The sequence below is a fragment of the Castanea sativa genome, chromosome 5, assembly GCF_040712315.1.
Source record: "Castanea sativa cultivar Marrone di Chiusa Pesio chromosome 5, ASM4071231v1".
In the NCBI taxonomy this organism is placed as follows: domain Eukaryota; kingdom Viridiplantae; phylum Streptophyta; class Magnoliopsida; order Fagales; family Fagaceae; genus Castanea; species Castanea sativa.
Window position 1 is genome coordinate 73,756,815 of NC_134017.1, and position 14,179 is coordinate 73,770,993.

The 14,179-nt window shown below is 32.5% G+C and overlaps 1 long non-coding RNA gene across 1 annotated transcript; it reads right to left on the reverse strand.

Annotated features, from left to right (window-relative positions):
* Window positions 1-4,721: 4,721 nt before the first annotated feature.
* LOC142634409 (uncharacterized) lies at window positions 4,722-9,039 on the reverse strand. Its single transcript, XR_012844148.1, has 2 exons — window positions 8,480-9,039; window positions 4,722-5,181 (listed from the first exon to the last, which is right to left on the reverse strand). It is a non-coding gene; the product is annotated as an uncharacterized LOC142634409 (long non-coding RNA).
* Between the last annotated feature and the right edge of the window lie 5,140 nt (window positions 9,040-14,179).

Sequence of the window (14,179 nt, forward strand, 5' to 3'; positions counted from 1 at the left end):
TTTATGTTTAATGTTATTGTTTTATTTTTTCGAAAAATAATTATTAGAGCATATTTAGGAAAATATATATTGTGTATAATATAGTAAGTACATAGATGGATATGGTTCCCACAACTTGATCACTCGCCCTCAACGAGGAAGAAGCATGTCACTTGACCAAGGATAAAAAGATATAAGTCCTTTCATTTTATTTTATTGGGAAAAATGCCCTCAAATCCATGAACTTTAAAGCAGTGTTCTTGACACCCTTTAAACTTTTAATTTAGGTAATTTAGTACTTGAACTTCACACATGTGCTTATGTTTTAGTAACGTGGCATGCGTGTGAACAAAACAAAAATAATTCCAAAGCCAATTACAAAGGATTGAGAGACAATTGAGAGCATAGAGAAACCTGGGCTGAATTTAGAAAGAGAAACCTAGGTGATTGAGGATTGGATTAGATGGCACCATTCATAGTCTTGTAGGAGCCGGAGGCCTGGAGGTCATGGTCTTGTCTACGATCAAGCCGTTCTTGGTCTCGCTGGAAGACTAGAGCTTGAGTTGTGGGTTCAGTTTTAGCTTTTTCGTACAAGAGAGAGAAACAATTTGATTTCTTGAAGCTTGTGTCTTCATGAGGAGTATGGAGTGGAGATGAACACGGAAGGAGGATCAGATGTTTAAGATTGTGTTTGTGTTTTGTGAATGAATAGGTGGGAGAGTGATTACGAAGAGATATAGAGGAAGTTTAGGGAGAAAGGGTATGGGTTTGTGGTATCAGAGATTGGGTTTTGGAACTTGAGTTGAGGATTGCGCTTTCTGCTTGGATTTTTTCTTTATGAATTGAAAGAGCTGACCAAACATCTATGTAAAGCTTCCAAGTGATCTAGTCACATCCTTTCTTGATATCCATGAAGATCAATTTCCCCAGACCAGGTCAATCATATATTACTCTTTTGTCAAACATACAAAAAAAAGGTTTATCCTAGAATAAACCTTAAATAAATTAAATTTCTAACTTCTTAAGTTTCAGGACATGCCAATACCAGTAATTGGCTAAAATAAAAATTTAAGGGGTGTCAAGGCCACTACCCCAAAGTTCAGGGGAGTGTGAGGCTATTTTTCCCTATTTTATTTAAGCGTTCCTTGCTGAAGTGGTCATGTTGGTTTACGCCACTACCTCCATGAGCTGCCACCTATTTTATTTAAGATCCTAACCATTTAATTAGAGTCATAAGCCTTTAAGAAAAATCTTAAAATTAAAGAAAGGGAAAAAAATTAAAGAGTTTTTACTGTCACTAGGCAAAAATATCGTTTTTTTAAAAGAGAATAAAATATTTTATTTCAATCCGTTTTCCAATGATAATAACTATTTTCTCATGTTTTCATCTTTTGTGTTTCATAGTTTTCAAACTAAGTCAAAATTATTACCCAAAAACTGAGTCATACGCAATCTCAAAGAAAGTAGTCAAGTTGCTTCTATAATCGGACGTAGCTTAGTTAATGCAATGACCCTCAATGCACTAGGTAAAAGAAAAGTCCTCTTTGTTGAGGTAGAACGGATTCATAACCTTTGTGGAAATGAAGTCATATCACAACATCGAAAGCATAATGCAAGCAATCGATGTAGCCTGTGATAAAATTAAGATATAATACTAAAATAAGTACAACAATTTTCACTAGTAATTAATCGAACAATTTATGTTCTTATCTGCATCAATGGTTTTTATAATTCACTCAGTTTTAATAATATTGACAAATGTTTTGAGACTTTTCTTGCACACTACATATAACCACAAAATGATTATTTGAAAGTACACTATATGCTAACTATAAGCTGGCGACCGTGATGTTACTTGCTTATATCTAGCAAATTCTTGGATTGAGCTCTTTATCCAGTAGGATGTTACTTGCCTTTAGATTTCTATGAATAATTCTTAATCTTGAATCCCAATGAAGGTACAATAGACCTTGACCAATTCCTTTAATAATGTTGAAGTCTTTTCTCCTATCTAACTGTTTTTCTTTGTGTGAATCTAATGAATTTAGACAAAAGAAACAAAAAAGTGAAAGTGAGGATTATAATTACAATGTGAATGAACATGAACTTTACAAAAGAAGTTCATTTAGTGGAAGTCATCAGAAAGCTTTGTTTCAATTGAAGTACCAAGACAAAGAAGATTGTTCCATTGTCTCCTAATACACTAATAATATCTCTATGAACAAAATAAAATAAAAAATGTGAAATAATTTTATTATAATTAAGAATTGGTAAGTCTTTTTACTCTAATATTTAGCCCATCTTAAAATTTTCTCTATAAACAAACATCCAATCATTGACTGGATAGATATTCAAATTATTAGACAAGAAACTCTAGAAGAGCAACCATGATTCTGTACACAGGACCAAATCTACCTTCCCCATGCTTGTTAAATTCATGGAAGTTGTTTGTTGCACTCACCAGCTTTTGAAAATCGAATAGCTTCCTGGACTTCAACCTGGTTCAGATAGTCTCCAAGCTGGTGGATATACAAAATCGTGACAAATGTCTCTTTATCAAAGCCCGAAAAATAAAATGTTTGATAACATCTAATAATTTTCAGACTAAATAAAAAAAAAAAAAAAAAAACCATGAAATGAAAAAGAACAGCCACACATTTGATGTCAAAAAAATAGAGGTGAAGAATCTGAACATTAAAAAAAAATGCCAAAATTAAACGACTATTTTTGGTTACAAACCTTTATTATTATTATTATTATTATTATTAATTTATTACTAGATTATTAATTATTATGCTATAAATGAATATTACAATAGCAAGTCATAAAAAACACTTATAACTCACAAAATGATTACCATTAGTATCTTATTAATTTTCCTAACCATTCCCATTCACTACAAAAAAAATGGCCTACTGCGGCGGGCCAAAACCGCCGCTAAAGCCCCAAAAACTGCCGCTATAGGCACATTTCACCTATTGTTGCAGTTCTACCCGCCAACCTTGTCACAACGCAGTATCTCTATTGCGGCGGTACAAAAACCTGCCGCTATAGGGGTCCGTTTGGATAGAGCTTATTGCTGAAAACTGAAAACACTGTAGCAAAATAATTTTTAAATGTGTGAATAGTACCGTGAGACCCATTTTTAATAAAAAAATTCTGTAAAGTGAAGTTTGTGGGTCCTATGAACAGTACACAGTACCCACAAATGTGCTGAAAGTCAGCAAAATGCGGCTACTGTTCATGCACAGTAACATGAACAGTAGCCTTGTCCCCCTGACCGGTGCTGCAGCAGCAGAAGAAGAAAAAAAAAAAACAAAAACAAAAAAACAAAAAACGCAGACGCAGACGCGGAAGAAGCTGTATCCAAACTTAGCCTAGATATGCCCTTTAGCGGCGGTTTTGGTCTATTGTGGCGGGCATAAAACCACCACCATACGACTTTTGAATTCGTGTCAATTGACTTTTAGCGGCGGATACACGACGCCGCTATATGTGTGTACCTTTAGCTGCGGGCTATAAGCGCCGCTATAGGATTTCATTTAATACATAAATGTGCACCTATTGCGGCACTTTTTGACCGCCACTATAGGTTTTTTTTTTTTTTTTTTTTTTTTTTTTTTCAGTGCACCCGTTACAAAGAACCTGTTTTGCATCAAATACATGGTTCAGACCTGTTACAAAGAACCTATAATAGTTTTAGCTAACTTGTTTTGCATCAAATACATGGTTCAGACCTGTTACAAAGAACTTATAATAGTTTTAGCATATATATATATATATATATATATCTACAAAAAAAAATTACTACAAATTATCACTAGAGAGTAGAGAGAGAAACAATAAGTCTACTTGCACAATAAAGTCCACAACTTTTTTCACAACAGTTGAGTTTGCAAGTTGTAATGTACAAATCATAATTTGCCACCTCAACTAGCTATGAATTTGGTTGTCTCTAGCCTTACTTAGAGCAAACTCAAGCCATATAACTATGCATGACAATAGTTGTCAATTTAAACACCATAAAAACAATAACCCAAGTAATGTTTTCAGTTGAATCAAATGGACGGTATATAACAACATAGATACATGATATTACACAATTGGAGTAAACCCAATTAAACATAATGATTCTCAACCAAACACCATAAAAACAAAGACCCAGACAACAAATCTTTCAACTGAGCCAATTTTTACAAATTGGGTACCAACCCAATAGCCAAAAACACAAACACGCACATAGAGTAACAAAGAGTATCTAGTAAAAGACACACACCATTGCAGTACTAAGACAACTGAGAACCAAAGGCCTGTTCAGAATTGCTGTTCTAGACCAAGCTTTGCCCTCAACCAATACCTGCAGAGAGAGACAGAGAGAGAGAGAGCTAGTGTGTGGGGGTTAAAGAAAGAGAATAGACTAAAGGGTATTCTTGAATGTTGAAACTGACTTGGTTGTCAAGTTCATCGGTAATATTAGTGTCCAAAAGAGAATAGAGAGCTCTTGTGTGGTATTGGTTGAGGATGCGAAGACTATGAATGCGAAGATTGTTGCGCCTCAGTAACAAGGTAGCCTTAAACCTCTGCATCATTTAGCCCACCCACTCTTTCAAATTCTGCCCCAACACAACTCAAGCTCTCTACTCTCTAGTGATAAATTGATAATAAAAAATTCTAAGGAAAAAATTAAAAAAATGAGAAGAAGAATAGGAGAAGAAGAAAAATGTTTATTGCTACAAAAAAACTAACACTACAAAAAAATATTTATTTTTTTAAGGTATATTGCTACAACACTTTCTTTGATCTCTAAACTCAAACCTACAAATTAAACACCTATGATGTGTATCAATTTCAATATTGAGATTACTTACTAAAAAAAGAGATTCAATATTGAAATCAAGGATACAAACAGTTAAGCAAAGTAACCCTTGAAGGTGTATTCAAATGAAATCTAAAATGAGTCTTTCATCACAGCCTATCATTTGAATATAAGAGGGGAAACACCATTTGGAGTACCTACAGATGAACAACATAACTTTGTTCACAGCAGTTGGAAGCACTAACATACTAATTATGCCCCCATTAGGCCAAACTAACGTATGCAAGAATCAATAGAAGATATCAGGGTGCATGGGAGCGCTGCATTTGGTTGGAGTTGCTTAGCTGAATCTGTTGTAGTTGCTAGGCCAATTCTTTAATCCTCGCCTAGAGAAAATCAAACAATGGACATCAGGCTAGAGAAAATTTAGAAAGAATATTATAGTTAATTTAAACATTGATCCAATCCAAATGACCAATGAAGGTAGATTAAATGCACAATTTTTTATGAATACAAAATTCTTTCAAGACCATTCCGCTGGTATGTTGCAAAAGAAGGGACCTAAAGTACGCAGAATTATATCTGACCACAATTTAGGAATCAAAACCTGAAACTATTGTGAGATTAAACAAAGATGAGCAATAAAGATAAAATTATTTGATAATTAAATATATATGGGCAACGTGTCTCCTCATCCAAGCTCTTAGACAGCCCTTAAATTCCTTACACCCACTCCCAATATCCTCTTAGGTATCACAAATGAAGAATGATAAAAAAAAATAAAAAAAGGAAAATAAAGAAACCAAGCCCATAGATTTTTCACCTTCAATGAATGGTGTGTACATATAGAATATAGATTAAGTAAATATTACATGCATTGGAACCTTTGGATCCTATTGTTACCGACGGAGAAAGAAAAGTTAACCGTTTAATTTATTAGTTTATATTTAGAAAACTATAAGGTTTCATAATTTGAAACCTCCTTGAAACTATATGGTTTTTTTTTAAAATTAATTTCACCTTAAATTTTACGACTTACGATGACCAAGGTGTGTTCCAAGCAATCAAGTTCAACAAGTTGTCTACCACAAAACTTCCAATTTAACAAATAAAAAAACATAATTGAGCACCCCCTTCACAACCCCACCACCACCCTCAAGACACACACACCCACATATAACAAATAAAAATATACATAAGGAGTCATTAATAAAGGATTAGCTCTGCAATACAAACAAAAAGAAAAAAAGTGGGGAAATGTGACAGATGTAAAACATGCAAGATGCATGATTTCTTGGTGCTATCACATTCACATGGCCGGTGTGGTACGCTCCCTCCAAACTTTCAACACACTGTTGGGCCTCACACTAAAGGAGGATGTATTTACACAAGTGTGGTGTGTTATCATTCTAATGTACCAGAAGGATCAAGCAATTTGTCATTGTTTTGTGCTTAAAAATATGCCAATCAATCATTTAGGTAGAAGAAACACTTGGAGATTTAGAAAACTGGGAAGCTAATCAATCTTGCTAGTTTGTATTTATAACCACTTACAAATAAAGTTTGTATTTTTCGTGGCCCTTTAATTTCTCCATCACATGCTTTACTAGATTGTCTTGAGAGTAGCTTTTCCTTTATTACCATCCATAGGGTGAAAGAATGTTGCGAGAATTACTAAGGAAAACCAATAGATATCCATGTAATTCACCATAGGTTTGTTACTGCTAACAGAATTCAATGTATCACTAGAGTTATAAACTGCACTTGGAGAAGAAAGTCGAGTAATAGTCATTTTTATTATTTGAGAAATAAATTGTGGGAATATCCCTACCATTTTTGAATCCTCTAGTCTCATTCTTTGTCACTTCCACAAATTAGAGTAAAACTTAGATACAATAACTTAGATACAAAACGACTTTTATTTTAAAAAATATACTCAGAATCATAGCAAAACCCGAAACTTATACAAATAAATTCAATAAACACAATTCAAAAACTATATAGAACCTTCTCAATCACTGCAGAAAATAACATTCAAATTCACTTTTCTGGGTTACCCAACTCAAATGCATGTCTTTATGGAATTCCATCACTCTCACGCATTAACAATCAATACAATTTAATAAAAAATTCACCCAGTAATAAACAAGAAAAATAACACGGGGGTTATCTTTAGATATGAAAAAGAAAATTTTTAAAAAATAATAATAATAATAGCAACAACATCGAAAGTTCTCATATATGAAAAGGGTAAATCCAACCTAGTTACTAGAAATCCAAGCCAAATACTAGAAAGCCAAGCCAATCAAGTCTCAAGTGCCACATCCATAAAGCAAAGCTAGAAAACCAAACCAGTAACGTCCCAAGTGGGACCTCCGTAAATCCAAGCTAGTTTTTTTTATTATTATTATTAAATTGAGAAAAACCAACCTACTAGAAAGAGATTCTTATGGCCAATTTCACATGTAAATAAACAAAAATCAAAACCCCACAACATTTCCTTCACGAACAGAAGAAGAAGGGAAAAAAACTATCTTTTGTCTAATCAATAAATAATGATCCATAATCAACCACCACTCTCACTTGAAAACCCAAGCCCATGGATCTACAAACAATCACACCCAGTCCTTTCATCTTTCAAGACACAAAATCTCTAACCTTAACGGAAATCTAACCTTAGAAACAAATTAAAGAGAAGGAACTCTTAGTCACAGATAAAATAAAATCAAATATAGAGAGAGGGAGGGAGCAAGGGGGAGAAGAATAGACCTGACGGCAAAGAAGATCGGAGTCGGTGCACTGGGATGGTTGGTGACTGAGGAAAAAGAAAATCCAATTACAGCTAGAGATAGGTTTATTCAATTAGGACAAGGCTTTCAACATATGGACATGTCCGTTTATGTTTCACTTTTTCAAGGCACAACCTAACCATTGCTTTTTACAGTAAGGAAGAACCAAGTTTATTAACAAGGTAGAGTCTACTAAATTAAGTAAGTACCATTGCATTACCTAAATTAATTTAATCAGTTAACCTCTCATTCATCTTCTTCATTCTTTTATTATAATATTAAAATAAAATAAAATAAATAGAGAGAAAGAAAATCGACTAAATTTATCACTTAATATATAGTCAATGCACGGTCAGTTAACTAAATTTATAGATTGTTGGTCCAATAAAAAAATACAAGTTAGAATAACAAATCCATTAGTATTACCAATAAATAAATAGACCGAGGAGAAAACTGGAGGCTATAATTGTAAATTGAATTCACTGATATTTTTTTTTTTTTTGAGCAAATGTTAATTTTGAAAGTAGACTGAGGAAAAAGAAAATCCAATTATAGCTAGAGATAGGTTTATTCAATTAGGACAAGGCTTTCAACATATGGACATGTCCGTTTATGTTTCACTTTTTCAAGGCACAACCTAACCTTTTCTTTCTACAGTAAGGAAGAACCTAGTCATAGCACATATGTTATATATATAAAAAAAAAATCGGAATAACATAAACCAGATACAATATGAAATTCTATAACTCCAAAAAAAAAAAACTCCAATGCAGATAATTTGCAAAACTCTAGCCAAACCTTAAGCATCAGTGCATTACTACATTTTTTGTGAGAGTATCTTAAAAAAAGAAGAAGAAGAAGAAGAAGAAGAAGAAGGAGAAGACAAGTGACTGACCTGCACATCCTGAGTGTTGACGTCGAGATGATCAACGATGAGGAACCAAAACCTAGAGGAGTCGAGGTTGGTACCCAACCCAATAACCCGATTCGAAGGGAAGCCAGATAGCTTCCATGCCACGTAAGTGAGCACATCAACGGGATTGGAAACTATAAGCAAAATGGTCTCCGGCGAGTAACGAGCCAGCGGAGGAATAATACTCCTAAACAGAGTCACATTCCTCTACAGTAGATTGAGCCTAGACTCGCCTAGGATCTGGCGAGCCCCAGTAGTGACGATACAGAGATTAGATCCAACGGTGAGTGCGTAGTCGACAGAAGCCTGGATTTTGAAGATCAAGCATCAGCGTCAGCTCTGGGCTCAGCTCGGCTTGTCGACGGCTGGTGGCTAGGTTGGCTAGCGGCTGGTGGTTGGTGGCTGGTGTGTGTGTGTGTGATTTTGATGGTGTGTGTGATTAGAGTCTCATTGAGGAAAAAAAAATTGGTGAGGGCGACGGCTCTGGTGGAAGAGAAAAAGAATTTGGGGAAGGGGGCGGCTGGAAGAAAAGTAAAGAAATATTTATAGAGAAATGATATGTCCACAATATTTTTACAACAAATCCTAAGTGGCAGGATGTTACTGGTTGTTATTGTTGGGGCAAAAAAGTAATCTTAGTGTTAGGTTCAAATTTGAACCAATAACAACTAACCACCTATGATTTGTTGTAAAAATATTGTAAAAATGTTGTGGACGTAGCACCTCTCATATTTATATGATGCTACTGCTAGGGTTTTAAAATCTGAAATAAGAGTTTTAAAATTTAAAATAAATTCTAAACAAAGCCAAGCCTCGAACTAGTGACCAGTTGGGCAAAACACGTGCTGCACACCACTAAGCTAGTGATGCAAGTACATATTCAAGTTACATATTAAAAAAATATATATATTTATTAATTATATATATATATATAATAAATATATTTTACTATATTATAATAAATTATATATTTTTAATTAATATTTAAATAAATATAATTAAAATATATAAATTATATCTATCTATATATATTAAGAGGATTCAAAAAGTTAGTTATTACTTTTTTTACCGTAAAAAATACCCCTAAATTAATTAACCAACAACTTAAAAATTGAGTTAAAATAGTAAATTGACAAAAGATAGTTAGTTATTACTTTTTTATAGTAAAAAATACCCCTACCTAAAACTTAAAAATGAGGTTAAAATAGTAAATTAACAAAAATGATAAATTCCTACTTCTACGTTGAAATGCCTTCCTACTTTTAATAAATTCCTACTTCTACTCAATAGCTTAAAAAACTCCTAACGTATTTATCTTCTCCACATTTTCTGAATAGAATTTCTCATAAAAAAAGAAACGTGTACAATAAAACTTCCCTACTTTTCTTCTAAAAAAAAGAACTTCCCACTACTCACGTTTGAAAGAAAATAACTACCCGTCCAATACAATAAGGAAAAACTATCCCACGTTTAAAAAAAAAAAAAAAAAGTGTCAGACTAAACTAATTGAAAAATGAATCCTATTCTCTTTGGGAAAAAAAATCCTATCTATTTTTTCAAATTGTGATGAAAGAAAAATTATAATACTAAACCCAAAAAAAAAAAGCCCCATCGCACACGCAAAACGCGTGTAATGATGCTAGTATATTATAATAACTTATATATATTATATATATATATAATAATTTATATAAATTACATATTTTTTTAATTTATATAAAATATAATAATAAATATATAAATTATAATAAATGATTATAGTAAATATAAATTAAAATGATTATAGTTTTGGTAATAAGGAGAGGAAAAAAAAAAAGCTCTTACTATAGGTCGAACTTGGGCTGTCTGGTGGAAATGTGCATCTTTGCCACTAGGAAACCAGGAACTTTCTTGAAATAATTTGTACAAATTAATATTTAATATATTTCGTGTCATTCTTAGATTTGAAATTTAACTGTTGGATTTGAAGAATGTAATGAAATGTTCACTCTGGTAAATTATACTCACAATTAGACGACTGGATTTAGAGAAAGGAGCAGTCAAAGTTTAGTTAAAGTTGGTCAAATCCGATCAAACTGAATAGATGATCCCGATACCACTAGGCTTGGTGAAATTCATATTCAAATCTTGATCATTAGGATTCAAGAGTAAGATGACATAATGGTGTTGGTAAAATTTGAGACCAATTGGATGGTCAGATTGAGAGAATATATATACCAATATAAGTACACAACACATTCCATCACATGCCATTATTAGATTTGAAATCTAATTGTAGGATTTGAAGAGTGTAATGAAAGGTTCATTCTGGTAAATTATGGTCACAATTAAACGGTTGAATTTAGAAAAAGACGCGGTCAATAACTTATTATTGAATGTTACACCAACCAATACCTTATTATTGAATTCTTATTTTGAAAATCCAACCGTTAAATTACATGTTCTATTTGTTTTTAATAGGCATGCCAATTTTCATGCCAATCGGATGTAATTTACCATTTGATTTCTAAACTCATCTTTTATACGTTACTTTAAACTACAAAAACTTGAATTCAAACAATTGATTGATGACATAGCTATTACTCTTTGATCACCTTGAAATTTTTTAAGAATGAAAAATATATGAAGATAATGTAATCTAACGGTAAATTTGTCAAAATTCACATTGAATTAAGAAATATAGGGTTGGCTTCAAGTTACACTTGATGTAACTCTAAAAAATGTTACACCAAGAAATAACTTATTTTTGAATTCATATTTTGAAAATCCAACCATTAGATCACATTTTCTATATGTTCTTAACATGCATGCCAATTTTCATGTCAATCGGATGTAATTTACCATTTGATCTTTAAACTCATCTTTTATGCGTTACTTTAAACTACAAAAACTTGAATTTAAACAATTGATTGATGACATGGCTATTAATCTTTGATCACCTTAAAATTTTGTAAGCATGAAAAATATATGAAGATAATGTAATCCAACGGTAGATTTGTCAAAATTCACATCGAATTAAGAAATATAGGGTTGGCTTCAAGTTACACTTGATGTAACTCTAAAAAATGTTACACCAAGAAATAACTTATTTTTGAATTCATATTTTTAAAATCCAACCGTTAGATCACATTTTCTATATGTTCTTAACATGCATGTCAATTTTCATGTCAATCGGATGTAATTTACCATTTGATCTTTAAACTCATCTTTTATGTGTTACTTTAAACTACAAAAACTTGAATTTAAACAATTGATTGATGACATGGCTACTAATTTTTTATCACCTTGAAAATTTTTAAGCATGAAAAATATATATAAAGATAATGTAATTTAACAGTAGATTTGTCAAAATTCACATCGAATTAAGTAATATAGGGTTGGGTTCAAGTTACACTTGATGTGACTCTAAAAAATGTTACACCAAGAAATAACTTATTGTTGAATTCATATTTTGAAAATCCAACCGTTAGATAACATTTTCTATATGTTCTTAGCATACATGCTAATTTTCATACCAATCGGATGTAATTTACCATTTGATTTTTAAACTCATCTTTTATACGTTATTTTAAACTACAAAAATTTGAATTTAAACAATTGATTGATGACATGACTATTAATCTTTGATCACCTTGAAATTTTTTAAGCATGAAAAATATGTGAATATAATGTAATCTAACAGTAGATTTGTCAAAATTCACATTGAATTAAGAAATATAGGGTTGGGTTCAAGTTACATATGATGTAATTCTAAAAAATGTTACACCAACTAATATCTTATTATTGAATTCATATTTTGAAAATTCAACAATTAGATTACATGTTCTATATGTTCTTAATGTGCATACCAATTGGGTATAATTTACAATTTGATCTTTAAACTCATCTTTTCTGCGTTATTGTAAACTACAAAAACTTGATTTTATACAAAAACCTTACCTAGAGCGGCGGGCCAAAAACGCGCCGCAATAGGTGACATATTGCGGCAGTTTTTGCACCTGCCGCAATAGGTCTGCTGCAATTTCGGGGTCTATTGCGGCGGGTCAATCTATATCTAAGCTGAAGGCCGCTAAAGTAGGTCTATTACTGCGGGTCACTGGCCCGCTGCAATAGTACGCTGCAATATACTAGATCTATTGCGGCAGGCCGATGTCCCGCTGCAATAGATCTCATGTATAGCGGCAGGCCGAAAACGCGCCGCAATAGGCGACCTATAGCGGCAGTTTTCGCACCTGCCGCAATAGGCCAATTTTTTTGTAGTGATTTCAATGACCATTCAATAACTTTGTTAAAAAAGAATTAGCTGACTAATAATTAAAAAAATGGTAAACTACGTTTTTGGTCCATATCATATACAAATTTGATCCATAACTTTTCAATTGTGTCAATTTGGTTCTTACCCTTTTTGTACCGTGTCAATTTAATCATTGCCATTTGAATGAAAATTGATGACGTGTCTAATGGCTAAAAAAAAAAAAAAAAAAGAGCTTCCGTTGATGTGAGAATAAACTAAAATTTTATTTTGGCTGTACCACAACACTAAATAGTTAAGGACCAAATTGATTAAAAGGTTAGTGACCAAATTAACACAATTGAAAGGTTAGGGACCAAATTGAAGTATAGTGTAAAGGATATGGAGTAAATATATAGTTTACCCTTAAAAAAATAATCAAAAGAAGTTTGAACTACTAATTTAAAAAAGGCAAAAATCCAAAACTAACTCTCTAACTTTCAGTCTTTTTCATTTTAGTTCTCTAACTTTCAATTTTGTCATTTTAGTCTTCTAACTTTCAATTGTTGTCAATTCGGTATTCTGTTAACCATCTATTAATTGTCTTTGTTAAATGAGCGAAATGACGCCGTTTTGGCACCTTTTTTTTTTTTTTTTTTGTAATTAAAAGAAATAAAAAACTGTATTTAAAAAAGAAAAGAAAAGAAAAAATTTAGGGGAACAACATCGTTCCCCTTACTTGAAATCAAAAGACACATTTTGGGGGAAGAAGGGAGAATGGACGTTTGGGTTGGTAGTAGTGACAAGGTGAGACTGAGATTGAGAGAGAGAGCACCCGAGAAAACAAATAGAGAGTTGAGACACGATCCCGCTAGTTTAAGAAAACAAATAATGAGTCATCGTGTTTTGGTTTTGTTTTCTCAGGCTAGGGGGATCATGTCTCTACTCTCTATTTGTTTTCTCGGGTGCTCTCTCTCTCAAATCTCAGTTTCTCTCTCTCTCTCTCTCTCTCTCTCTCTCAATCTTGGTCTCACCTCATCATTGCTGCCGACCTAGACATCCCCTCTCCCTTCTTCCCCCAAAATTTGCAGTTTAGGGCTATGAGAAAATTTACACGATTTGTGTTTTGATTTTTGGTAAGGGGAACGACGTCTTTCCCTTAAATATTTTTTTAAATAATAGTTTTTTAAATTTCTTTTAATTACATTTTTTTAATAAAAGGAGCCAAAACGATGTCGTTTTGCTCATTTAACGAAGACAATTAACAGATGGTTAATAGAATATCGAATCGACAACAATTGAAAGTTAGAGGACTAAAATGACAAAATTGAAAGTTATTGAACTGAAATGAAAAAGGTTGAAAGGTAGAGGGTCAGTTTTGGATTTTTACCTTTGAAAAAATATACCAAAAAAATTACTGTCATTATAGTACATAAGTGTTAATTTCCTTC